At 44.5% G+C, this 27,180-nt stretch overlaps 1 protein-coding gene across 1 annotated transcript in view; it reads right to left on the reverse strand.

Moving 5' to 3' along the window:
• The window catches only part of FAM110A (family with sequence similarity 110 member A), a 49,536-nt gene extending 23,004 nt beyond the window's left edge, over window positions 1–26,532 (reverse strand). Inside the window, exon 1 of the mRNA XM_087962377.1 lies at window positions 26,429–26,532. The gene's annotated coding sequence lies outside the window, so the exon portion shown is untranslated. The remainder of the gene's footprint in view (window positions 1–26,428) is intronic.
• Window positions 26,533–27,180: the final 648 nt, after the last annotated feature.

The raw sequence follows: 27,180 nt of genomic DNA on the forward strand, positions 1-27,180 counted from the left end.
CTGATGATGTTCCCTAGTTGGGTCATGAAACGTCTGCAAGAAAACAGCCAAGCTCAGAGAGCACCAAGGACCCCACACTTTTCCTCCTCCTCCTCCTCCTCCTCCTCCTCCTCCTCCTCCTCCTCCTCCTCCTCCTCCTCCTCCTCCTCCTCCTCTCCTCCTCCACAAACCCCACTCCCTTCTCGCACTGATGATGTTCCCTAGTTGGGTCACGAAACATCAAAACCACCAAGGCTCAAACACCAAGGATCTCACAGCATAGGTCTGCAGCACCTGGACTCCAACACCCATTACCTCTGCTCTGGTTGGGAACTGTAGTCCTTGACACACACACACACACACACACACACATCCCCAGCCTGACCTCTAATCTATTTCCCAAGCATGGGATCCCCCACGCACACTTAAAGAGTGGGGAGAGGAGAACATTGCTCATTCCCAGAAATGTGGATTTCACACCCCCAGCACCATATGTGTGCGTGTTCCTTTGGAAATCTGTGAAGCCTCCAACTTGGGTTATCATCGCACCGCCTTTTATAGAAACCTTAGCGATAAAAGCCAGTAGAACAGATGCCCGATGACATCAAAGAAACACAGAACTGACGCAGTTTGTGGGTGCGCGCAACAAGCGGGGGGAACTTCAAATCGTTGCCACACGCTCACTAGCATTTGGTACAGGTAGTCCTTGACTTGTGGCCACAATTGAGCCCAACATTTAAGTTGCTGAGAGATCACTTGAGGGACTTTTCCTGCCCCTGGTGGAGACTGGCTCTGAGGGAGAGGAGGAACAGCCGACAGGGAGTGGAAGTGTGGCTCCGGAGGTTGTAGGGGAGGCTGGGGAAGGGCAGAGGCTGGCTGGGCAGTCAGAGGAGGACCCAGGCCCGTCCCCTCTCCATCCTAGGGCACGCAGGGAGGAGAGGATAAGGGAGAGACATGGTCTATGGGGGAGGAAAGGGCCTTGATCCTCTTCATGGGCTGCAGCTGTGACAACTGAATAAGAGGACGGACATGCATACGTATGGGCGAACGCTGGAAACAAAGCATGGAAATATCTCTAGTTTATGGTTCCTCTCTTGAGTTTGGCGTCCTTCCCAGTGTGTGTTATCTGTGGACGTCCTCCAGCCCTTGCCTGGTTTGTGTTGTTTTTTTTCCCTTCTTGTAACTGTTTGTGTGGGAGTTTTTTGTCTTCCATCTAGAATATTCAGAGTTTGGAAGCAAAGTGAAGGGAAAAAAGGGGGCTTCACCAGGTTTTGGTGACTGTGTTTATTTTTTATCCCACCCTCCCCCACCCCACCCCGGGTCATCACAGGACTTTTGCCCCGTTTGTATGACTTTTCTCGCTCAGCGAATCACCGCAGCTGTTCCGTTCGTCCCACGGCCGTTAAGCCAATCTGTTGGCTTGCCAGAAGGTTGGAAAAAAGGGCTCATGGGACCTTCGGACACCGCAACCGTCGGAAATGTCTCTCTTTATGCAACCCAGGATTGTGTTCGCTTTTTGGGGGCTGCTGCCACGCATGTCCGGATGCTTGGCAAACCGGCATGTCCGTTGCAGCATCCCCCACGTTCCAACATGACCCAAATCCGATGCTTGACAAACCGGCCCGTAGATTTGTGATTGCAAGGTCAGCTCCTGGGATCGGAAAGTTTTGCAACCTTTCCGAGAAGCAAAGCCAATTTTAGCCACTGCAGTGATTTCACTGAGCAGCTGTGGCCACAGTGTGGTTGTAAAATGGAATGAAAACTCACCGAAGTGTCTTGCTTAGCAAAAGGAAATGCCGGGCTCCGTGGTGGGATTCGTAAGTCAAGGCCTATCTGTATTGAAACATCTGCAAGAAAATAAGCAAACCTTGATCACAGCAAGGTCTCCACAATCCTCCTCCTGGCTCCTCCTCTCTGCAAACCCCATTCCCTTCCAACACGGATGATGATGTCTATTTGTGTCATGAAATGCCTGCAAGAAAACCACCAAACTCAGAGATCGCCAAGAACCTTACAATCACCACCTCTGTCTCCTCCTCTCCACAAACTCCTTCTAGCACCGATTATCTTCCCTAGTCTATATACAGTATAGCAAAGCCAAATACCACTCACGCGTCATCTCAAAATCTCCAGAACCGTAAAGTCTACAAACTTGAAAATTTGGCACCTATATATCCCTCTTGGTTTCTAGGGGCTCACCAAGAAAGGGTTTTTCCAAATGACCATCAGAGCTATTAGCATTTCCTATATTATTATTATTATGATTAACACGCTCTGATGCTAAGGAGTTCTACTTCCCCTCCCCGCCTGAAAAAAAGAAATCTCTTCCGAAGGCAAAACACAAGCAGAAGAGTTTCAGTTTCAGAGCACCAAGCAGTTTTAGTCCAGAACAGTTGAGCGAAGCCACGCCCAGGCTCCTTGCTGTCTCCTTGCTCACACAGCAAATACTGTTTCAGTTTCCAAACAGCCCTCAACTCTCTCACACACTGACAAGACACTAGCCAGATGAATACTGATGGATGCTGGTAGGCAGAGGCAGAATTCCCCCCCCCCCTTTTTTTTCCTCCCCAAAAAACTAAGCCTGACTACATAGTTTCATAGCGAAGCACAGATATTGAGCTAGTTTGGTAATAAAATGCCTGCAAGAAAACCACCAACTTAGAGAGCGCCAAGAAGACCCTAGTTCTCCTCCTCCTCCTCCTCCTCCTCCTCCTCCTCCTCCTCCTCCTCCTCCTCCTCCTCCTCCTCCTCCTCCTCCTCCTCCTCCTCCTCCTCCCCTGCAAACCGCACTCCCTTCTAGCACTGATGTTGTTACTTAGTTGGGTCATGAAACGTCTTCAAGGAAACAACCAAGCTCAGAGAGCATCATGGAACCTACAATCCTCCTCCTCCTCCTCCTCCTCCTCCTCCTCCTCCTCCTCCTCCTCCTTCTCCTTCTCCTCCTTCTCCTTCTCCTCCTCCTCCTCCTCCTCCTCCTCCAACCCCACTCCCTTCTCGCACTGATGATGTTCCCTAGTTGGGTCATGAAACGTCTGCAAGGAAACAACCAAGCTCAGAGAGCATCATGGAACCTACAATCCTCCTCCTCCTCCTCCTCCTCCTCCTCCTCCTCCTCCTCCTCCTCCTCCTCCTCCTCCTCCTCCTCCTCCTCCTCCTCCTCCTCCAACCCCACTCCCTTCTCGCACTGATGATGTTCCCTAGTTGGGTCATGAAATGTCTTCAAGGAAACAACCAAGCTCAGAGAGCATCATGGAACCTACAATCCTCCTCCCCTCCTCCTCCTCCTCCTCTCCCTCCCTGCAAACCGCACTCCCTTCTAGCACTGATGTTGTTACTTATTTGGGTCATGAAACGTCTTCAAGGAAACAACCAAGCTCAGAGAGCATCATGGAACCTACAATCCTCCTCCTCCTCCTCCTCCTCCTCCTCCTCCTCCTCCTCCTCCTCCTCCTCCTCCCTTCTTGGTTCATGAAATGCCTGCAAGAAAACGACCCCACATTCGACCCTGAGTTTCCCTTCTGCTCTTTTTGTGACTCCCATCTAGGGGTAGCCTCAAGGATCTCAAATGGATTTGGATTCCCCTCCCACCGTCCTTCTTTGAGAGAGATGCTGAAGGAAGGACCAGACAGCGGATCAGCTGCGTGGCAGCACGTTTGACAGGGCGCGTTGTGCGAGGCCTCAAACGGTTGTGGTTGACCAAGAAGGATCCTGGAGAGGGTGGGGGAAAAAAAAAAGGTTCTTTGGGATCCAAGCCTCCGCATTTTCCCACCGGTCTTAAAAACCGATTCGCGTTGACATTCGCTTGTGGGCGTTGTGAGGACTCATTCAGCCAAGCGCGCCTCTCCTGTGTGTGTAACACAGCGAAAATAGTTTCACCACAAGAGTGAGGCAGGTCCCTGCCTGCGAGGGAACGAAGAGAAGAGGAGGAGGAAGAAAGAAAAGAAAGAAAAGAAAAGAAAAGAAAGAAAGAAAGAAAGAAAGAAAGAAAGAAAGAAAGAAAGAAAGAAAGAAAGGAAGGAAGGAAGGAAAGAGAAAGAAAGAAAGAAAGAAAGAAAGAAAGAAAGAAAGAAAGAAAGAAAGAAAGAAAGAAAGAAAGAAAGAGAAAGAGAGAGAGAGAGAGAAGAAAGAAAGAAAGGAAAGAGAGAGAGAGAGAAAGAAAGAAAGAAAGAAAGAAAGAAAGAAAAAGAAAGAAAGAAAGAAAAAGAAAGAAAGGAAAGAAAGAGAGAGAGAGAGAAAGAAAGAAAGAAAAAAAAAAGAAAGAAAGAAAGAAAGAAAGAAAGAAAGAAAGAAAGAAAGAAAGAAAGAAAGAAAGAGGAAGAGCGAAGGAGTGATTCAGCAAAATCGCTTCAGCTTTAACGTAGCTGCCATTGGCGGCAGGATAAATTTAAATATTTGCGTGGGTTTTTTTCTTTTCTTCTTCTTCTTCTTCTCCCCTCCTGGGCCCAAAGCATTTCACTTGCAAATCCCTCTTGGAAAGCATCCAAAGGGCAAGTCAACAGACATAAGTCATCTATTCCCAGAATTTTTTAAAAAAAATGCATGGAGAGTGTGGCAGGAAACATGGGGTGGAGTTCACTGGGAAGATTTTTAACGGTGGGTTGTTTTTTTTTAATGATGGGTGTATGGCATCTGGAGTCATGGTGTGTTCGTTGGGCATGACACAAAGAGGATAACGAAGCTATCAGAATTTCTGCCACGCAAATCTCTAATTGGAGAACATGATTGATGACCCCTGGCGATGAACGTGTGTCATTGGAGAATAATGAATTATAATACACCTAGACGGATGTGGGGGGGGGGGAAACCAGGGTCAAGGGTGACAGTGAATTACGTGTCTCAGAATCGGCTTCATACGCAGATCACGCCGACATGTTCGCTCCTAATAAATCCTTCAAAGTTTTTGAAGTTTGGCTCGAGGCTCATGATTGAATGAGGGCAACAGCCGGAATCCTGACACAACGTCAAAAGAGATTCGCTCAATGAGAGAACGGTTCACTTTAACAATTGCAGGGATTTGCTCAAGGACCATGGCAAGGAAAGGTCACAAAACGGGGCAAAACTCACTTAACCGTCTTGGCTGAGCTGTGGAAATGTGTGGCTCAATTGTCGTTATGTCGAGGATTCCAGTGTTTCTCAAAACTTGAAGATGGGTGGACTTCAATTCCCAGAGCTGAGGTGTGTTAACTTCAACTCTGGAAGTTGACTTTGGAAAAATTGCACAGAGAAGAGCAGCTAAGACGATGAAAGACCTGGAGAACAAGTGCAGAGACAAACAACTACAATGATTAAAGACCTGGAGAATAAAACAGAAGAAGAACAGTTGGAGGAATTGGGTATGGCTAATTTACAGAAAAGAAGGACTAGGGGAGAACATGATAGCAATGTTCCAATATCTCAGGGGCTGCCCCAAAGAAGAGGGGTGTCAAGCTATCCTCCAAAGCCCCTGAAGGCAGGGCAAGAAGCAACGGATGGAAACTAATCAAGGAGAGAATTGAGGAGAAACTTCTAAACCCTGAGAGCAATTAACCAGTGGGAACAATTTGCCTCCAGAAGGAGGTTTTTAATAAAAAGATTAGACAGGCATTTGTCTGAAATGGTTATGGGGTCTACTGCTTGAGCAGGGGGCTGGACTAGAAGACCTCCGAGTTCCCTTTCCAGCTCTATTCTGACTGAGCTTAAGCAAGGGCAGATTGAAGTTGCATTTAGAATTTGGCCCACCTACATGGGAGTAGAAAAAGGACAAGCAATTCATATGCTCAAGTCCTCCTGCCCTTTGAAACCCCCCCAAATAGTCCTTTGGTATTAAAGAGAACCAGCCTCTCATTTGAAGCTTTCTAGCTGCCAAACTCTACAACGAGGCTTAATCAAAATCACCGCCAGTTCTCCAACGGAAAGGATGGAGCCAAATGGCAAAACGCGTGGGAAGCTCACGATCCACTCTGAGTTTGGAAATGTTCTCTTTTGCAATCTCTCCATGTTTTTTTCAGTCCACATTCAGTTCGTCCTCCTTGGTGCTTGCTGCCCAACCCTTGATCATCTCTGGTTGGATGGAAGGAAGAACGCCTTCGCTGGTAAGGATCAGGGCACTGCGGCCCATTTAACAGAATGGCCTACTTGGAAGGGGCCTTTGAGGTCTTCTAGTCCACCACCACCCCTGCCCAAAGCAGGAGACCCTATACCATTTCAGACAAGTGGCTGTCCAGCCTCTTCTTGAAAACCTGCAGTGATGGAGCATCCACAACTTCTGGTGGCAGGCTGTTCCACTGGTTCATTGTCCTCCCTTCTCCTTAATTCCAGGTTGCTTCTCTCCTTGATTCGTTTCCATCCATTGTTTCTGGTGCTTTGGGGAATAATTTGACCCCCTCTTCTTTGGGGCAGCCCCTCAGATACTGAAATATTGCTATCATGTCAGCCCTAGCCATTCTCTTTGTTAGACTAGACATACAGGAACTGGGCCTGGCTAGTCTAGGGAAGAGAAGGACCAGGGGAGACTGGATAGCACTGTTCCAATATTTGAGGGGCTACCACAGAGAGGAGGAAAGGGGTCAAGCTATTTCCTAAAGCATCTTTGAAGGCCAGACAAGGAATAATGGATGGAAACTGAACAAGGAGAGATTCAACCTGGAAATAAGGAGGAATTTTCTGACAATTGAGAATAAATAACGAATGGAACAGAAGTTGCCTTCGGAAGTTGTGGGAGCTTCATCCCTGGCGGCTTTCAAGAAGAGACTAAACTGCCTTTTGTCAGAAATGGTGTAGGGTCTCCTGCTTGGGCAGAGGGTTGGGCTAGGTGACCTACAAGGTCTCTTCCAACTCTGTTCATCTGTTATCTGTCACTCAATTCCTGCAAACATTCTTCATATCCATAAAGGAGATTTGTAGCTCAGGGTTGAAATGAGGGGTCCCTGGTGTTCTCCGAGCTTGCTTGTTTTCTCACTGACGTTAGCACTGATGATGTTACCTAGTTAGGGTCATGAGACGTCTGCAAGGAAACAAAGCAAGCTCAGAGAGCATCAAGAACTCTTCGTTCTTCATACGTTATAACCTCCAGTTCCCTAATCGTCGTTGTTGCTAAGAAGCTAAACTTTTGATTGCTAAATAGCTTCGTTGCTGTTTCATGTTGAGGGGGAATCAACAGAGCCATTGAAAGGACCCCAAAAGTCAGTGGCAGCAGAACAAGAATAGAATAGAATAGAATAGAATAGAATAGAATAGAATAGAATAGAATAGAATAGAATTCTTTATTGGCCAAGTATGACTGGACACACAAGGAATTTGTCTTTGGTGCAAATGCTCTCAGTGTACATTAAAAAAAAAAGATACATTCTTCAAGAGTCAACAATCATCAGGTACAACACTTAATAACAGTCATAGGGTACAATAGAATAGAATAGAAGGATATAGGAATAGAATTTAAATAGGATGGGATGGGATGGGATGGAACGGGATAGAGAATAGAATAGAATTAGAATTAGAATTAGAATTAGAATTAGAATTAGAATTAGAATAGAATAGAATAGAATAGAATAGAATAGAATTAGGAATAGAATAGAATTCTTTATTGGCCAAGAAAGAAGGAAGGTCAACCATGAGCCTCAAATTGGACCGGATTTGACTAACCTTTAATTAGCATTAAATGCCATTAATTGATTGGAGTTAACAACAGGTTCAGCATCTGTTGACTTCCCTCTTGGGGTACAGGAAAACCCATCCTTTGATTTCTGACATGACAAAGGGCTGGAATTGCTGGGTGAGGTCATCGGATAGTTTGGGGTTCAGTATCATCAACATGTTGATCATACCCAACTGTAACCTTTGACTCCGGGGCAGTCATGTAAGGCTGTGGATATTAGAGATTGGAGAGGAATTGTCTCCAACTCCATCCTACCAAGACCGAGGGCGGTAAGTATTCAAACTTCTACCTCCCCAGATCTAGGGACGGTCTATCTTTGACTTCAGATGGGGGTAACACTTCCTTCTTGATGGTTGGCAAGGAATTTGGAAGGTTTCCTGGACTTGATGATCTTCCTTGAAGGAGGTTGTTGCATTTAGAATAGAATAGAATAGCTTTATTGGCCAAGTGTGATTGGACACACAAGGAATTTGTCTTGGTGCAAATACTCTCAATATACATAAAAGAAAAGATACATTCGTCAAGAGTCGAGAATCATCAGGTACAACACTTAATGATGGTCATAGGGTACAATAAGAATAGAATAGAATAGAATAGAACAGAATAGAATTCTTTATTGGCCAAGTGTGATTGGACACACAAGGAATCTGTCTTGGTGCAAATGCTTTCGGTGTACGTCAAAGAAAAGATTCATTCGTCAAGAGTCAAGAGTCATCAGGTACAACACAATGATAGTCATAGGGTACAATAAGGATAGAATAGAATAGAATAGAATAGAATAGAATAGAATAGAATAGAATAGAATAGAATAGAATTAGAATTCTTTATTGGCAAAGTGTGATTGGACACACAAGGAATTTGTCTTGGTGCAAATGCTCTCAGTGTACATCAAAGAAAAGATACATTCGTCAAGAATCATCAGGTACAACACAATGATAGTCATAGGGTACAATAAGAATAGAATAGAATAGAATAGAATGGAATGGAATGGAATGGAATGGAATTAGAATTCTTTATTGGCCAAGTGTGATTGGACACACAAGGAATTTGTCTTGGTGCAAATGCTCTCAGTGTTCATAATCAGTCAAGAATCATCAGGTACAACACAATAATAGTCATAGGGCACAATAAGAATAGAAGAGAAGAGAAGAGAAGAGAAGAGAAGAGTTACATTCGTCAAGAGTCAAGAATCATCAGGTACAACACTTAATATTAGTCATAGGGTACAATAAGCAATCAAATCATATTAGGAAACAGTCAATATAAATCATAAGGATACAAGCGACAATGTTTCAGTCATACAGTCACAAGTGGGAGGGGATGGGTGATAAGCAACTGGACTTCCTTGTTTTTCTTTGAAGAGGTTTTGCTTCTCGTCCAAGGAGCTTCTTCAGCTCTTGACTGGATGGTGGGGAAGGGAAGGATTTATATTCCTTGCAGACAGCTGGTCATTTGCATCCTTTTGGAGGGTCGTTGAGGCCACTTGGAGGTTTATCTGTGTCCTCAGGGTCACCTGAGTAGCTAAATTGAACAGCCCTCATCTATCTCCAGCCTACAACACGGTCCTTTCAGCATTTCCAAGAAGGTTCAACACCTATTTGCACCACTCAGGTGACCCTGAGGACACAGATAAACCTCCAAGTGGCCTCAACAACCCTCTAAAAGGATGCAAAATGACCAGCTGTCTGCAAGGAATATCAATCCTTCCACCCTTCACCATTCAGTCAGAACTGAAAAAAGCTTCTTGGATGAGAAGCGAAACGTCTTCGAAAGAAAAACCAGGAAATCCAATTGCCTCTTGGGAAAAAAAAAAGGCAACTTGGGGACTACTCCATCTGGTGTTCCATCTTTGGTAGACTGGGGGACAGGGCCCATCAGGAAGTCACTGATGCCCTGCTCACCTTGTAGCTTGGCTACCGCAATGCACTCTACATGCGGCTTCCCTTGAAGACCTGTATATATATATATATATAGCTTCAACTGGTCCAGAACACAGCAGCGTGAATGGCAACAGGCATACCTCAGTAGACCTACCTAAGACCTCTTCTTTGTAAGTCACACTGTCTGCTGGTGTGATGACCCAAAGTGGCGTGGCACAAAGGCAACACACTCACATAAGTAAGAAGAGTCTCTTTAATACCTCCAACTTTGCCCCCAATGCCCAGTTACCTTCGGCTGGAGAAAAAACTCCCAAGAACAGCCTTTAACTGTAAAAAATTCAGTCTGAAAACAAAGTACATACAAACTGTAACTAAAAATCCACACAAACCAAGCTAAAGTAATTAACTTGACAGGGCAGGAAAAAGGAATTGCAGACTTGAAAGGCCAGCAAAACAGACACAGTTGGGAAGACGCCAGGAACCCAGATAAGCCACGACAATACAAGATAAATTCACGTTTGCTCCCAACAACTTTGCTGTGCGCAGCTTCCCTTTTTAAAAACTGTGTTCCCAGCTGCAGCTAATGGAGGGAATCAGGGCCCTTTCCTCCCCCATAAGCCACGCCACTTACATTGCTCCCTTCTCCATTCCTTCCTGCGTGCCTTAGGATGAAGAGGGGGTGGGCCTGGGTCTTTCTTTGAATTCCCCTCTCCCTTGTTCTACCTCTTCCCTGCTCTGCCCAGCCGGACTTTGCCCTTCCCCAGTTTCCTCCACAGCCAATGGAGCCACACTCCCACTCCCTATCAGCTGCTCGGCTTCCCCCTCCGAATCAGATTCCGACAGGGGCATGACAGCTGGTTTCCCCTTCCAGATCTGATACGAAGTGCTGGTTGGACTTGAGGGTCCACTCATCCACTGTCTGCCCACCCCACCCCCAAACATTCAACCTAGTTAACCAATCAGATCCTGCAAGGTTGGGATGCAATTCATTTGATAGCATTTTAACATTTTTATCCGCCTATCAAGGACTTAGGACAGGCCGATGTTGTTGTCAGAGATTGTTCAAGGTGTAACAGATCATCCGAGTTGGAAGGGACCTTGTAGGTCATCTAGTCCAACCCTCTGCCCAAGCAGGAGACCCTACGCCATTTCTGACAGATGGGAGTCCAATCTCTTCCTGAAAGTCCCAAGTGATGGTGCTCCCACAACTTCTGAGGGCAAGTCACTGCAGGATGTAAGCTGTTGCAAGCAAGGCTGCCTTTTGCAATTGACTGATCCGTAGGTCAGTGCCAATATTATTGTTGTTATCGTTATGATTCAGAAAGCATCACCTGATGTCACCACCAAGCAAAGAACCTGCCTGGTGAAATGACTCTTAGGAACGGAGCCAAAACTCAACTCGTTCCACAGCACTAGAGGTAATCCTTCACTCACAACAGTACGTGTTGTACCTGGGCAAGAAAAAAAACAAAGGTACAACAAGTACAGATTAGGCTCAAACCTGGCTCCAAAACAGTCACTGTGAAAGGGGCCTTGGAGTCTTAGTGGACAATCACTTAAAACATGAGCGAGTTGTGTGCAGCGGCAGCCAATTCAATCCTTGGTTCTATTAGCAGAGGCATAGAATCAACATTAGGTCTCCCCCCCGACAGTCACCTTTCGCAGATTTGATAGTTTCCTAAACGTCATGGCCACCTTCGCTGGGACTGCCTCTTAGGGCCGTTGAACCGCCCACGCCCTTCTTCCCTCCCCAGCGCCAACCGGGGGGGGGGCCCCCCCCCAACCACCAAACACCCCCCCCCCCCCCTTCCATCTCCCCCCTTTCGTCCCCCCCCCCCCCCCCCCCCCCCCCCCCCCAAAAAAAAAAAACCAACAAAAAAAAAAAAACAAAAAAAAAAAAAAAACCCAAAAAAAAAAAAGCCTTAGCAAAGCCACACCTGGAATACGGCACCCAGTTTTGTTCAGCAGGTTACAAAAAGAGATGTTGAGACTTTGGGAAAAGTGCAGAAGAGAGCAACTAAGAGGATTAAAGGCCTGGAGGCTAAAACATAGGAAGAACGGTTGTAGGATTTGGGTTTGGCTAGTCTAGGGAAGAAAAGGACCAGGGGAGACAGGACAGCGGTATCCCAATATTTGAGGGGCTGCCCCAGAGAGGAGGAGGGGATCAAGTTGTTTTCCAAAGCACCTGAAGGCCAGACAAGGAACAATGGAAACTGACCAAGGAGAGATTCAACCTGAAAATAAGGAGAAACTTTCTGACAGTGAGAAACAATCAACCCGTGGGACAGAATTTTCCTTCGGAAGTTGTGGGAGCTTCATCCCTGGAGGCTTTCAAGAAGAGACTGGACTGCCATCTGTCAGAAATGGTGTAGGGTCTCCTGCTTGGACTGGGAGGGGTTGGACTAGAAGACCTCAAAGGTCCCTACCAGCTCTATTCTGACTGGTTTAGTGTCCATTTGAAGTTACAACCCTTAAAGTTACGGAAGCTGAGAAACATTCATGTATATGTGATGTGATTCCCAGACCTTTCTTTCCTAAACTGCATTTTCATTTGAATCTACACTGAATTATAGATTCTGTTGGAATCGGCGAGATCAACCAATGGGTATGCAAGTAGTCCTGGACTTACCACATTTACTTAGTGACTGTTCAAAGTTATAACGGCACTAAAAAAAAAAAGGTGACTTATGGCCTTTTTTCACACTTACAACCATTGTAGCATTCCCGTAGTCATCACCGTCCTCTTTTAACCACCCCATAATCCCTTGCGGGGTGGAATCTAGGCGACGGAATGGAGCTGAATATTTATTGGCCGGATGCCCTTCCTGTCACCAGTGCAGAGTTTTGTTCAGCCAGATATATTCTCACTATGCCCAGCGAGAGAAATTATCAGTCTCTTACCTAGGATCGAACTCACAGCCTCCTGATTGTGAGGCGAGAGCTCCACCTTCTAGGCCACCGCACCACTCATAGCAACCCCAGGGTCACGTTGTCAAAATTCAGACGTTTGGCCACTGACTCATATTTATGACCATTGCAGTGTCCCGGGGTCATCCCCTTTTTGCAACCTTCTGTTGTGGTTTGCCGGCAGCGGGTTGCGGACGGCTGAGGTCTCGGAGAGTGAGGACTTGGATGAGGGGCCTGCGTGTGATGCAGGGATGGGACCAGGACCATCGGGAAGTGGAGTGCTGCCTTCGGAGGTTGTGGAGGCTGGCAGCAATGAGGAAGAGGCCCCCGAGGAGCCTGTGCCCAGTGCACGCAGGGTTGCTCGAAGGAAAGAGCAGCTGCAGCAGCACGGGCAACTCAGGAGTAAGGCTGCAAGGTAATGGCCCCTCCCTTAAGAGATAAAAGCCAGCTGAGAAACTGGAGTTCTTTGCAGGAAGCAAAGACGTTTTTGCACTCAAGCCTTGTGCACGTTCGGACTCTCTTAGTTTGTGTTTGGAGACTCTCTGTATTTGAACTATTTCTTGGCAACTTTATCTGGTGTTCTTGGCAGCCTTGCACCACCTTGGCAAGGCTCGTTCTTACCGGAGCCAATTGGTTTGAAACAGCCTTTTAACCAGGAAGGAACAGAATTCGTAAAGAATCATTAAAAAGGTTTTGCTGTTACCTCCGTTTCGTGTGTTTGTTTCCTTGGAACAAGGTTTGGGTCAGAACACCTTCCAACAAGCAAAGTCCCTGGAGAAGCCAGATTCACTTCACAGTCATGGGACTCACTTAACAAATGCAGTGATTCACTCAACGACTGGGGCGAGAAAGGTCATAAAAACAGGGCAACAACTCCTGTAACCACTGTTTGAGGGACAAAGAGCTCGAAATAAAATCCGAAATTTAATGACTAGCCTGTCCACATGCACCAAGACAAAAAGACACGTCCACAAAGTCCACAATGGAAAAACGGAGATGGAAAGGAGAGAAGTTGGCCGAAACTGGCTGTTTTAATGAAAGGGAAGGCTCAGTCTAGTTTTGTTTCCATTGGGAAACCAGTTCTGATTTTTTTTTTGCCCTCGAAACTTCCAAGAATAAAATCATCCTAATTTCAGGTTGGGATGATTTAAACGGTTTTGTTGTTCTAGCAAAAGGCTTGGAATGTTGTGGAATGTAAAGCAAAAGGTTGAGGCTTATACAGGTAAAGGAGGGAGAGGTGGAGGTGGAAGTGCTGTGAGATTCCTGGTTGAGCTTGGTTGTTTTCTTGCAGATGTTTCATTACCCATTTAAGTAACATTATCAGTGCTAGAAAGGACTAGGATCGATCTATCTATCTATCTATCTATCTATCTATCTATCTATCTATCTATCTATCTATCTATCTATCTATCTATCTATCTATCTATCATCTCTCTATCCATCGATCTATCTCATATCTATCTATCTATCTATCTATCTATCTATCTATCTATCTATCTATCTATCTATCTATCTATCTATTTAATATCTATCTATCCATCTATCTATCTATCTATCTATCTATCTATCTATCTATCTATCTATCTATCTAACTATCCTCTATCTATCTATCTATCTATCTATCTATCTATCTATCTATCTATCTATCTATCTATCTCTACCATCTATCTATCATCTATCTATCTATCTATCTATCTATCTATCTATCTATCTATCTATCTATCTATCTATCTATCTATCTATCTATCTATCTATCTATCTATCTATCTATCTATCTATCTATCTATCTATCTATCTATCTATCTATCTATATCTCTACCTGACTACCTATCTATCTATTTACCTCTGTCTGTCTCTCTGCTTGTCTATCTATCTATCTATCTATCTATCTATCTATCTATCTATCTATCTATCTATCTATCTATCTATCTATCTATCTCTATTTAATATCTATCTATCTATCTATCTATCTATCTATCTATCTATCTATCTATCTATTTAATATCCGTCTATCTATCTATCTATCTATCTATCTATCTATCTATCTATCTATCTAATATCCCTCTATCTATCTATTTATCTATCTATTTATCTATCTATCCGTCTATCTATCTGTCTATCTATCTATCTATCTATCTATCTATCTATCTATCTATCTGTCTATCTATATCTATCTATCTATCTATTTAATATCTGTCTGTCTATCTATCTATCTCTATCTATCTATCTATCTATCTATCTCTATCTATCTACCTATCTATCTATCTAATATCTGTCTGTCTGTCTATCTATCTATCTATCTATCTATCTATCTATCTATCTATCTATCTAATCTATATTTATATCTTATTTATATCTATATCAATATCTATTTATAACATCAGCACCTGATGATGTTACCTAGTTGGGTCGTAAAACATCTTCAGGGAAAGCAACCAAGCTCAGAAAGCACCAAGAACCTCATGGTTCCCTCCTCTTCCTCTTCCTCCTTGTCTCTGCAAACCACACTCCCTTCTAGAACTGATGATGTTCCCGAGCTGGGTCATGAAACGTCTGCAAGAAAGCAACCAAGCTCAGAGAGCACCAGGGACCCCACAATTCTCCTCCTTCCTCCTGGCACTGATGATGTTCCTTAGCTGGGTAATGAAACATCTTCAAGAAAACCACCAAGCTCAGAGAATACCAAGGACCACACGGTCTTCTTTCTCCTCCTCTCCACACATCCCACTTCCTTCTGGCACTATGATGTTACTTAGTTGGGTCGTGAAATGTCTGCAAAAAAGCAATCAAGATCAGAAAGCACCCACAATTGTCCTGCTTTTCCACTCCCTCCTCCTCCTCTCCCTCCTAGCTCTCCTGATGATGTTACCTAGTTGGGTCATGAAATGTCTGCAAGAAAACCACCAAGCTCAAGAGATCACCAAGGTCCCCACTGTCATAAGTCACTTTTTTCAGGGCCGTTGTAAGTTTGAATGGTCACTAAATGAAGTGTTGTAAGTCAAGGACTACCTGTGTAGGGTTTCCTGCTTGAGCAGGGGGTTGGACTAGAAGACCTCTAAGGTCCCTTCCAATTCTCGTATTCTGTAATCCTGTTCTCCTGCTTGAACAGGAGGTTGGACTAGAAGACCACAAGGGGTTGGACTAGTAGACCTCTAAGGTCCTTTCCAGCTCCATTCTGATTGATTGATTGAGCAGAGGGATTAGACTAGAAGATCTCCAAGTTCCCTTCCAGCTCTAATTTTGATTGATTGATTGATTGAGCAGGGGGGGTTGGACTAGTAGACCTCCAAGGCCCCTTCCAATTCTGTTATTGTAAATTAAAACATAAATACAAATTTAATCAATAAAACTCAGCTAAAATAGTCTGGGGTTTGGAACGCCTAGCCATGGTCTGAGAACGTTCTAAATGGACCAATTCACCACGATGAGCTGTCATTTATTGGGTTGATCCCTGGTGGCCAACACAGCCGGGGTGTTTTGCAAATCCAGGCTTGTGGTGCAAATTCAGCCCTTGGGAAAAAAAAAATCTTGTTCATTTATAAAAAGTGATTAATAACAGGTTCCAGGATCTCCTACACTTTTCCTTTCAAACTCCAGCCAAGGGCAACTCACAACCGCAGAAACCCACACACAACATGGTGTGTTGTCTCCTTGTGATACAACCGGCCTGCTTCACACCTCAAGTTCAACCAGTTGTCGACAGAAACCGGGAAGGTCTCATTTTCTGCCTCGGAAGGACACAGAGAAGTCCCTAAAAGGGGGGTAATTAACTTGCACAACGATCTCTGCGGGGCAGGATGGAGCCAGGCGCCTGGCTAGTTTAGCCAAAAAGGCATCCTGTTTTTCAGCCATGAGGACTAGAAACTTGAGAGTGGGCTGGCTGACAAGAGTTTCCATTGAGGTGAAGGCTTCCCGGGAGCCCGAAGGCCCTTTGGCGGAGCTGATGCCAGAATTGTGGGAAGGAAGGAAGGTTTATTTGCAAAGGTTGCGTTGTTCCAAAGTAAGGGACAAGTTGTTTAAAGCAGAGATCTCCAACCTTGGCCACTTGAAGACTTGTGGACTTCAACTCCCAGAACTCCTCAGCCAGCTTTAATGACTTGTGGACTTCAACTCCCAGAACTCCTCAGCTATCTTTAAGACTTGTGGACTTCAATTCCCAGAACTCCTCAGCCATCTTTAAGACTTGTGGACTTCAATTCCCAGAACTCCTCAGCCATCTTTAAGACTTGTGGACTTCAATTCCCAGAATTCCTCAGCCATCTTTAAGACTTGTGGACTTCAATTCCCAGAACTCCTCAGCCATCTTTAAGACTTGTGGACTTCAACTCCCAGAACTCCTCAGCCATCTTTAAGACTTGTGGACTTCAATTCCCAGAACTCCTCAGCCATCTTTAAGACTTGTGGACTTCAATTCCCAGAATTCCTCAGCCAGCTTTAAAGACTTGTGGACTTCAACTCCCAGAATTCCTCAGCCAGTTTTAAAGACTTGTGGACTTCAATTCCCAGAATTCCTCAGCCATCTTTAAGACTTGTGGACTTCAATTCCCAGAAATCCTTAGCCAACTTTAAAGACTTTTGGACCAACTCCCAGAATTCCTCAGCCACTGGGCTGAGGAATTCTGGGAGTTGAAGTCCACAAGTCTTAAAAGTGGCCAAGGTTGGAGACCCCTGGTTTAAAGTCAACATTGGAGGCTGTTATTTTATTCTGAATTTTTCCTGCACCGAAATAACTTGGAATTTTGCTGTTTTTACTCTTTCCAACATCCACCTTCCTTCCCCTTCAGCCTTTTTCCTATCACCTTTAATTTGATCGGTGTTTTATGCAACTAGTCCTCGATTTACAATAGTTCATAGAGCGACCGTTCAAAGCTACAACTGCACTGAAAAAAAGTGACTTACGACCGTTTCATGACTGTTGCGGCATCCCTTTGGGCCCGCGATCAAAATTCAGCAGCTTGTCCACTGACTCATATTTATGACGTGATCCGCTTTTGCGACCTTCCAAGCACGCAGAGTCAACAGGGGAGCCAGATTCACTCACCAACTGCGGGGTTGACTTAAGAACTGCACTGATTCATTTAACGTCCGTGGCGAGGAAGGCTGCCGTCACGTGGGACAAAACTCACTTCCCAAATGTCTCGCTTAGCATCGGAAACTCAATTATGGTCGTAAGTCGAGGATTATGCTGTATTACGATAATTTTTATTAAATTCTTTTTTTTTAATTCAAACTTTTTATTTTTAACGTACAATAAATCCATTCCACTTCAACCGTGTGTCGATTTCATGTGCTTAACAATTAATAATATTCTTTTTAATAGTATAACCATATAATAATATCACATTCCCATATATATAAGTAATATTCAATATATCTATTATGCTAATTTTTCTTATTGCTTTGTAATTACATCTCATCCCTTTTAATTAATTTTAATTAATTTTATTTTCTAGCCATTTATAAAACAAATCCCATACCATGTAATATTCAGATTCTTCTTTTTTCTTTAATTTCTAATGTTCATCTAAAATTCTTAATTGAAAGAAAGATTTGTATTGTTCCTTCAGGGAAACAAGAGAGAGAGCTGACTTCCTGTCATGAATATCCCGACTTACAACCATCCATTTAGTGACCGTTCCACGTTACATGGGCACTGAAAAAAAAGGGACTGAGGACCGTTTTTCACACTTAACGACCGTTGCCACGTGATCAAAATCCAGACTCTTGGCAACTGGCTCATATTTATGACAGTCCTCAGCATCTTGGCGTCATATTGAGACCTTCCCAGCCGTCTTCCGACAAGCAGCCTCAACGGAGGAAGCCAGATTCACTTAATGACTGCATGACTCACTTAACAATGGCAGCGATTCGCTTAACAGCTGCAGGGGAGAAAAAAGCAGCCAGGAAATTCTGAGAGTGGAAGTTGATGTATATCTTACTGCGTTTCTCCGAAAATAAGACCCTGTCTTATATATATATATTTTGCCACCAAAAAAAGGCACCAGGTCTTATTTTGGGGGGGACGTCATCCACTGACTAACCTCACTTGCGCACGTTGCCCCCGGCCTCCTTTTCCCTGTCAGAGGCCTTCAGGAACTTCTTCTGTGACCGGCAAGGCTTTCCTGAAGGCCTCTGCAGTGGACAACAGAGCTCAGGATCGATCCAGAGCTTTGTTCTCAGCTCCAGAGGCCTTCAGGAAAGCCTTGCCAGCCTTCCTGGTGGCAGAAGAAATGGGCCGGCAAGGCAGGTGTTGGGGTGTGCGAGGCCTGGCTACACCTGCCCAAAGGTAAGTAGTAGGGCAGTTTTACATCCACCCCGTTCCCATCCTAGCTGAATTTTTACCCATCCACTCTGGAGTGGGAGAGAACTTAATTAGGGCTTATTTTTGGGGGGGTAGGGCTTATATTGGGCGCATGTATAAAAATCAAGCTAGGACTTACTTTCAGGATAGGTCACATTTTTGGGGGGTAGGGTAGCAATGAACTCTTTGGCAAGGAAACTCCCATTTTCCCATCCAACGAGGAGAGCTAGAAACATTTTAATCTTTCATTTTTATCCTAGTCTGCTAAGTCTTTTCGGAAGCTCCCGCCTGATACATAAATGCAGGGTTGCCTTTTTTTTTTTAAAAAAATTAACTGATGATTTCAGGATTTATTTATTTATTTTGAAGACACAGAGTTGGTAAAAGAGAGAGAGAGAGAGAGAGAGAGAAGAAAAAGAAGGAGAAAAAAAAATGAACGAGGGGAAGGAGGAACACACAACACCCAAAAAGTGGGGGGAAATATGGTTTTGTTTTGTTTTTTTCTTTGGACATTTCGGTATTTTAGATCTGCACACCAAGTTCCTGTCTTACTTGCTAGACTTCTGCAAACCTGTCATGAGGGTCACACCTTGGAGACAGGAGAAGGAAGGGGAAGGAAGGAAATCAGAAAGTTCTCACCCCCGGGCCAAGTCTTGGAACGAAATACCTGAAAATAACAACAAGGCCCAATTCTTTCTTTTGAATTCCTCTCTCTCGCCTTATCCCAAAGGTTCCAGGATAATTATCATTCCCCTTGCAGGTGTCCAAACCTGCTCAGCTCTTCCTTCATACGCTCCGTTCCGAAACGTCCGTCCTACTTTGGAAGCTCCAGAAAATATGATAATTTGTGAATGCACAAATTGAGCCTGGTGGTTTTCTTGCAGACGTTTCGTGACCCAACTAGAGAATATCATCAATGATGGAAGGGAGTGGGATTGGGGGGGTGGAGGAAGAAGGGGAGGAGGAAGAAAAAGACTGGGGGTGTTTGGTGCTCTCTAAGCACGGTAGACATGTTTTCTTGTAGACATTTCATGACCCAACCAGAGAACATCATCAGTACCAGAAGGGAATGGGATTTGCAGGGATGAGGATGGGAGGAGGAGGAGGAGGAAGAAGAAGATGAAGGAGAAGGAGGAGGAGGAGGAGGAGAAGAAGAAGAGGAGGAGGAGGAGGAAGAGGAAGAGGAAGAAGAAGGAGGAGGAGGAGGACGGTGTGGTGTTTTGTGCTCTCTAAGCTGGGTTGTTTTCTTGTAGACATTTCATGACCCAACCAGAGAACATCATCAGTACTAGAAGAGGGTGGGATTTGCAGGGAGGAGGAGGAGGGTGGGTGTTTAGTGCTCTCTAAGTTCAGTTGTTTTCTTGCAGATGTTTCATGACCCAACTAGGGTACATCATCAGTGATAGAAGGGAGTGGGGTCTGTGCTCTGTTCCCATATAAGTGGCCTGCCTTGTCACTATTGGTGAGAGTCTTTTATTCTTCAATTGCTTCTTCAATTAAACTGCTGTTTACTGCTTGATTCGCTTGTTCAGTTGGTATTGGTGTAAGGAACGCCCTTCTGGCACTGATGATGTTCCCCAGCTGGATCATGAAACGTCTGCAAGGAAACAACCAAGCTCAGGGAGCACCAAAGACCCTACAGTCCTCCTCCCCCCAATCCCCACCCCCTACTAGCACTGATGATGTTACCCAGTAGGGTCACGAAACGTCTGCAAGGAAACAACCAAGCTCAGAGAGCACCAAGGACCCCATAGTTCCACTCTGAGCTACAAATATTTTAATCTATCGATATTGCAGCAGCCCAAGCTGCGTAGTCTTTCATGAATCTTCTGCAACTCAGTTAAAAGTTTTCCTTAATATATATTTTTTTTTGCACTTCTCTCAACTTTTCAGTTTACCATCAATCCCACGTACTCCTGATTATTCTGATTAATTCGCCAAATCCAGCGTTTCTTGAGCTTTCGCGACTTTAAGATGCAAACTAGACTTCAACTCCCAAGATTTCCCCAATGAACCTCTGAACTTTTAGGGTCAAAGAGAAACACCTGGCTAGAGGTATTTCAATCTCACCAATAAATTCATGCAACCCCCTAAACTTGGTTAGAGTGGACCTTGATTTGATTTCTTAATTTTTACATATTTTGCTAGCTCTATACCCTTGCTTTGCTATGAAACTATGTGATCGGGCTTAATTTTGGGGGAAGAAAATTCTGCCTCTACCTACCAGCCTCCATCGGCATTCATCTGGTTAGCATCCTGTCAGTGTGTGAGAGAGTTGAGGGCTGTTTGGAAACTGAAACAGTGTTTGCTGTGTGAGCAAGGAGACAGCAAGGAGCCTGGGTGTGGCTTAGCTCAACTGTTCTGTACTAAAGCTGCTTGCTGCTGTGAAACTGAAACTCCTCTCCTCTGCTTGTGTTTTGCATTTGGAAGAGATTTCTTTTTTTCAGGTGGGGAGGGGGAGTAGAACTCCTTAGCATCAGAGCGTGTTAATAATAATAATATAGGAAATACTCTAAATGCTCTGATGGTCATTTCGAAAAACCCTTTTTTGGAGAGCACCTAGAAGCCAAGAGGTACATATATGCCAAATTTCAAGTTTGTAGGCTTCACAGTTATGGAGATTTTGTGATGATGCATGACGGGCATTTTGCTTTTATACATATATATATATATAAATTTATACTTTTTATTTAATCAACATAAGTGGTTATTAATTTCTTAATTTTTAGAGGAGGTAAGCTTGCATCATGCGTGAATGGAGGCCATTAGATTAATTTATAGGTTAGAACCGGAGGAGAGGGAGTAGAATAACACATTAAATAGAAATTCCCAACCCTGAATAAACTGTGAATTATTATATGCCTTGGTAGGGAAACTTCAGTCCATTTGAATATGCTTATTAAAACATAACCACTACTAAATATTCATACCAAGGCAGTAATAACATTCAAATGTGCTGGAATTCCTTTTTCGTAATACCCTAGGATGACAATTAAAGTTGCTGTTATTGTTGTTCTTATCATTCAAAATGGCTTATTAAAATAAGTGGGTGGTTTGTTAAATTAGCTATAATTGGACAGAAACCTCTGGAGTCTTTCTGTAGATCAGTGGGGTTTTTTTTTAACCTCAGCAAATTTAAGATGTGTAGACTTCAACTCCCAGAATTCCCCAGCCGGCCTCGCTATTCAGCCATGATGGTCCTTAAAAAGCCCACCCCCCAAATCTGTCATCCTTTAGATTAGAATACAACAGAGGTCTCCAACCTTGGCCCCTTTAAGACTTGTGGATTTCAACTCCCAGAATTCCTCAGCCGGCCATGCTGGCTGGGGAATTCTGGGAGTTGAAGTCCACAATGTTTCAAAGTTGCCAAGTTTGGAGATCCTTGGAATAGAATAACAGAGTTGGAAGGGACCTCGGAGGTCTTCTAGTCCAACCCCCTGCTTAGGCAGGAAACCCTACACTCAACTTAGATTTAATGACCGTTCAAAGTTACAACGGCACTGAAAAAAAGTCACTTGTGTCTATTTTTCCACACTTACGACTGTTGTAGCATCCCCGTGGCCCCAAAATTCAGATGTTTGGCCATTGACTCATATTTATGACGGTTGCAGTGTCCAGGGGGTCACGTGAGATCCCCTTTTGCGACCTTCTGGCCAGCAGAGTCAATGGGGAAGCTGGATTCACTTAACGGCTGTGTCACTCACTGACCAGCTGCGGTGATTCGCTTAACGGCGGGGCCCCAGAAAGGTGGTAAAATGGGACAAAACAGTTCACTTTACACATTTCTCCCTCAGCCCCAGTCATTTCAGAGCTCCACTGCGTGGTTGTAGGTTGAGGACTACCCGTGGTCACATCTGCTAGAACCGTGATGGCGAACCTATGACACGTGTGCCACAGGTGGCACGCAGAGCCATTTGTGTGGGCATGCGAGCCCCAGGCAAACTTAATTCACTGTGCATGCGCGCGCCTCACAACTGATTTTCATCCCATTTGAGGCCTTTTTCGGCCTTCCACGGAGTTTTGAGGGGGGCCTCTGCAGCCTTTGCAGGCCAAAAAATAGGGCTGGTTCATCACTTCCTGTATTTCCAGAAATACCGGAAGTGACGAAACGGGCCCATTTTTCGGCCTGCAAAGGCTGCAGAGGCCCCCCTCAAACCTCTTCGGAAGGCCGAGAAAGGCCTCAAACCAGCTGAAAATCAGCTGGGGAGGCGCAGTGCCTTCCATGCGCAGGGGGCGTGGGGTGGGTGCGCATTGCCTTCTGGGTGCTGGCACGTGAGCCCAAAAAGGTTAGCCACCACCGTGCTAGAATATATATTTCTCTAGGAAAGCAAACACGTGACATTTGTTCATCTGCTATCTCCAGAAATTCCACCCCCGCTGCCTCCATCCTTGTTGGAACAGAATAAAAATGAGACTGAATTCCAGAAGGAGAAGTCATAAACTCCTTTTTTTCCCCTCCCCTTCAAAGCATTGCGGTTAATAAGTGACTCGGGTTTAAAACTTGCTTTTTTTTCCCCCTGACCTTCATTAAGCCTGTTTGCTCCAAGCTATTCCTGCTTACTCGCAGGGTGTATGAAACCTCTTGCGTTACAATGAGTTGAGCAACCTTGAAAGATATGAGCACAAAACAACTCACGGCTTACTTTAACCGAGGGTTTTTCAACCCATTTGGGGAGGGCTGGCATAAATGGCAGGATGGAGCTTCCTTTTACACATGCAGTCTATCCTTGAATTGCCGACGCTAGGAGATGAGGACCAGAGACGTAGCCCTGGAGTTACTGCCATAGTTAGGCCCAACATGGATGCTGCTGAGGGAAACGTGTGTTAAATGAGCTTCGCACCATTTTTTACAACCGTTCTTGCCACGGTTGTTAAGTGGATCACTGCCATTGATGTGAATAACCTAGTTGTTAAGTGAAGCAACGGCCGTTGGTGAGTGAATAACCTGGTTGTTAAGTGAATCTGGCTTCCCCATTGACTTGGCTCGTCAGAAGGTCACAAAAGGGGATCACAGGGACACTGCCACCGTCGTACGTATGAGCCAGTTGCCAAGTGTCCAAATTTTGACCAGGTGACCATGGGGAGGCGGCAGTGGTCGTAAGTGTTAAAAAAACGGTCCTAACCTAAGCCACTTTTTCCAGTGCCATCGTAAACTCGGTCACTAAACGAACCAAGGTCTACCTGTACTTTTAAGACTGCAGCGTCAGAGCCTTGCATGGAGTTGAGAATTGCAGTGTTGTACACATACTCACACCTACGCTGGTGCTTCTCGGATAATCCTAATTATAGGGTGCAGATAGAAACAGGCCACTCTGGCAAACAAGCCAAGTGACTACATAAAGACAACACTTTCTCTACATCACAGCCCAGGTGGCTTCTCAAACAGGGAGCCAAAAACTCTAAAGCAAAAAGGAGGAATAATAATAATAATAATAATAATAATAATAATAATAATAATAATAATAATGGAGAAGAAAAGGGTTTGGTTCATTGACATTGCAATACTTGGTGATGCATGAATTGTAGACCCACAGCAAGAAAAAAAATCACAAAGTATCGGGACTTACAAATTGAAGTTGAGCGACTTTGGTAAAAGAAATCGTGTGTTATCCCAATTGTGATTGGAGTCCTTGGAGCAATACCTAAAGGGCTACCTCGCTATTTGGAAATCCTGAATTTATCAGACTTGAATACCCTGATTTTACAAAAAAACCACCCTACTTGGAACAGCTTATATCCTCCAACGCTACCTGAACAGTTCCTAGGTCCTTGGTTAGGACTCGAGTTGTTGAGCGACCAACCAGCCCCAAAAGCTGTGAATCTCACTAAAGATTCAATAATAATAATAATAATAATAATTACAACAACAACAACAACAACAACAACAACAATAATAATAACACTAATAACACTAATAACACTAACACTAATAACAATAACACTAATAACAATAACAATAACAATAACAACAATACCAATACCAATAATAATAATAATAATAATAATAATAATAATAATAATAATAATAATAGTACATCTCTAATTCTTTCCCACCACTTTCCAAATGTTTGAAAACTTACAACAACTCGAATGTTGAAAAATAGCAAAATCAAAAGAGAGAGAGAGAGAGAGAGAAAAGCCAAAATCTCATGTTTCTCACAGCAAGCCTTTCCTCTGAGGTCAAACGGCCGGCACACCTAATTCAAGAATTCTTCAAACTTTTAAGCATTGCCCAAGTAATGTCCTCCCTCCTTCGGTTCACGTGTTTCAACTTTCTGTTTTCAAAAAATCACAACTTGCTGGCTTCCTGGCAAAGGCATTTGGCAGACTGATTGGTTTTCCCATCCAATTTCCCTCAAGGTGAAGGTAGTGGTATATCGTGAGTTACATAAGTATGAATAGTAGAGAAGAGAAGGAGAGAAAAAGGTTGAGAGGGAGAGGAGAGGAAAAGAAAAGGAAAGGAGAAGAGAAGAACGAGGAGGGGAGGAGAGGAGAAGGAAAGAAAAAGAAGATGAGAAAGGAGGAGAAGAGAAAATCGATGACAGAGAGAGAGAGAAAAGGAGAAAGGAAATCGGAAGAGAGAGAGAGAAGAGAAGTGACTAAAGAAGAAAGAGAAGAGAAGAGAAGAGAAAAAAGGATGTGAGAGAGAGAGGAGAAGAAAAGGAAAGGAGGGAAAGAAAAAGGAGAAGAGAGGAGGAGAGAAAAGGTGAGAAAAGAGGAGAGGAGAAGAGAAAAGGAAAGAAAAAAGAAAAGAAAAAAGAGAAGAGAAGCAAAACAGAAAAATGACAAAGAGGAAGGGTCGAGAAGAGAGAAAAGGACCAAAGAAAAGGAGGAAGGAAGATCAGAAGAGAGAAGGAAGGGAAAAAGAAGAAAAGAGAAGAAGTAAGGGAGAAGAAAAGAGGAGAAGACCCAAAGAAAGGAAGAGAGAAAAGAGAGAAGAAAAAAATTCAGAAAATTAGATCAACAGAGTTGGAAGGGACCTTGTAGGCCATCTAGTCCAACCCCCCCTCCCCGGCTGGAGACCCTACACCAGAAAAAAGAAAGGAAAAGGTGAGGGGGAACCACGGATGCCCTTATTGTCCCAGCATGAAAATCCGGAAGAAAGAAGGGCAGCTTCTTCCAACCCCCCTTTTTCCTCCAGCCACCCCAGAACCAAACAATCTGCAAACACTTTTTTTGCTTCCGAAATGATTGACAGCCTCTCCCCAGCCTCATCCTCGGCCAGTACCCCCAAACCGTCCAGTCTCCCAAACATTTCAATCTTGCAAAATTCTCCAAGACCCTCCTCCTTCCCTCCCTCCCTCCTTCTCCCCTCCCCCATTCCCAACTGCCCCATTTTCCCCTCTTCATGGACGGATTGCCAAAGTTCATCCTTGGGGAATTTTCCTCCCCCCCACTCCCTTCAGCACCCCTACCGGTCCACGACCTTCCCCATTCCACGCTCCTAACCAGGAGTTAAAAAAAACCTCAGCCAAAAACCTCAGCCAAGAAGCTAGGCTCTCTCTATCTGTTGAATTTCTGCCTGCTTGCCTGCTAGCCAGATTGCTGTCGAAATCCCATGGCCGGGGAAACCTCAAAAGTTTTACGTAAGAAAAAGTAGAGTTGCTCCACGGGAATGTTGCCTGTTCTTTAGAAGTTTGAGGTCCAGTAAAAAAATGTATCAGGGGGAGGTTGATCTCAAAAACGGGGGGAGCAGGTTGAACCCCAAAATAAAGGCATTCTTTTTACCTGGTTTGCAAAGAAGCCGAGATCGGCAGAGCAGGAACCAGCCAGCTGCGGCTTCCTTCTTTCCCAGCTATAACCGTTTTGCTCCTGTGCAGGCGGGTATTAAATTTACCAGCTGACCTGGAGGCTCAGGTAACACAGGTTGCACAACTTCCTGTTTACCTGGGCAATTCCCTTTCCTGTGCACACCAGACAGACTCAGTGCAAAGTTGAGCTGCCCGTGTCTCAGATCTGAATGGAAAGAGGGTGCCCTCTTTGGATCCCTCTTGGGTGCAAAATACACACACACACACGCACCAAAACACAAACACAAATACATGCAAACAAACATGGGCCCTTGGTGTTCTCTGAGCTTGATTGTGGTGGTGGTTATTATTATTATTATTTTTGCAGATGTTTCATGATCCAACTAGGGAACATCATCAGTGCTAGAAGGGAGTGAGGTTTGTGGGGTGGAGGAGGAGGAGGAGGAAGAGGAGGACAAAGCAAGAAGCTGGACTCTCCATCTGTTGAATTTATGCCTGCCTGCCTGCCAGATTGCTGCCAAAGGCCCATCCTGGGAGGCTAAAGAGTTTTAATCAAGAAATAGTAGAGTTATTCAGCCTGCTTTTTTGGGGTCCCTCTCTTTACAGGTTTGAGACCCAGCAGAAATGTATAGGGGGGGCTGATCCCAGAAATGGGGGGGGGAGTTTGAACCCCAAAGCAGGGGCACTTTTTATCTGGTTTGCAAAGAAGCTGAGATCATGGTGGAATCC

The sequence above is a fragment of the Notechis scutatus genome, chromosome 3 (genome assembly GCF_049901735.1).
Source record: "Notechis scutatus isolate UNSWTSFEM ecotype Mainland chromosome 3, rNotScu1.2, whole genome shotgun sequence".
In the NCBI taxonomy this organism is placed as follows: Eukaryota; Metazoa; Chordata; class Lepidosauria; order Squamata; family Elapidae; genus Notechis; species Notechis scutatus.